Genomic DNA, 1,633 nt, shown 5'->3' on the forward strand with positions numbered 1-1,633 from the left:
TTGATTATGATACTAAAGAAGAAAGTGATGTGTTAGTGTTTTGATAAACGTATGCTATTGGCAGTTGAGTACAGAGGATTTTTAGAGCCATAAAACTACTTTGTATGATACAATAATGGTGGATGATACATGTCATTATAAATTTGCCCAAACCCATAGAAGGTACACCAACAAGAGTGAACCCTAATGTAAACTAGGTAATTATGATGTGTCAATGTAGGTTCATCAGTTGTAACAACTGTAACACTCTGGGGTTGGGCGGGGAGTGTTGATAATGGGAAGGCTATGTGTGTTTGGGGACCGGGAATAGATGGGAAATCTCTGTATCTTCCTCTTAATTTTGCTGTGAACCTAAAATGCTTCAAAACATAAAGTCTTTAAAAATGCATAAGTTGAACAAGGACAGGACTCAGGAGAGGTGAACGAGATACCTGGGGTGCAAAAGGAAGGAGATGCACATTCTTGGGGTTGTGCCGGTACAAGGCTAAAGGGTTGAGAAGTCCACGATATGGTTTATAATCCACAGCATCTTAGAATTGAGGAAATACAGTGGGCGCAGTTCCCCCAAGGGCTGGGGTTCTGAGCTCTGTATTGGGCCTTCCTGGCCTTGCCATCTCCAAGTGTTATTTTCAGCATGAGCACCAGCTCCTCTGGGGAGGGGCTCTGGAGAAGCTGGGGAGGGGCCCGTCCTCTGCACTCTCATTATGCCCTCCCTGTACAAGTCTTTCTGTGAGTCATTATCTCAGTGGAATTGCTTTTAAAAATCTGTCTCTTCCCCAGACTGTGAAGTCCTTGGGAAGAAAAATTGTTGTGTTGCACCTTTTGTAATTGGCCCAACAACAATGAATTGACAAGCTCTGATGTCCTGTAGAGATGGGAAAAAACATAGAGTCCTCTGCGGTGTGAGTGATTAATTTTTCTCCTGCAATCATCAGTGCAGCCCTCTGGTGGGCTGATGAAATGTCTGCAGGAGCCGGAGGGCACTCCCAGTCCAACCAAGCCTTACCCTTGTCTTTGGTTGAGGAACAACTTTATCATTTGGTTAAAGTGGAATATGCCAAAGAAAGAAAAAGTTTTGCTTTTTATGACTCATGTCAACATTTTAAAAAATATCTCAAGGAAGTTAGTCAAAGTGCTTAGGGAACTTTGGAAAAAAGATGCCAGTATCTATGTACTAGTGCACTGCATGAAGTCCCAGGTGCATTGTGTAAGGTCTCAGGTGCACTGTGTGAGGACACAGCTACATCGTGCGAGGCTGCAGGTGTGTGGCATGAAGCTGCAGGTGCATCAGTGTGTCTGTAGGCTGTTTAAAATCCTTCTTGTTCCACACAACCTAAAATGCTAACTTTCTATAGAAGCGGTATCTCCTAGTTTTGCTTAGATCCCTAGACAAATAATCTGCTTTCATAGGAGCAAACACATGGCTTATACCTGACTCTAGTTTCCAAAATGCAATGTTTAGAGTTAACAGCCTTTTCCATCTTGCTAGTACTCTGTAGCCACAGAATTTCCTGTTCATGGTATCTATTTTGGATCTGTTTGTATTGGCTTATTATAATTTAAGAAGACTTGAGTTTGTAGCATTTAAGAAAGGAATTATATTTTATGTAACATGTACTTTTATTTTGGGTTC

This window comes from Trachypithecus francoisi, unplaced genomic scaffold (genome assembly GCF_009764315.1).
Source record: "Trachypithecus francoisi isolate TF-2019V2 unplaced genomic scaffold, Tfra_2.0 Lachesis_group7, whole genome shotgun sequence".
Classification (NCBI taxonomy): Eukaryota; Metazoa; Chordata; class Mammalia; order Primates; family Cercopithecidae; genus Trachypithecus; species Trachypithecus francoisi.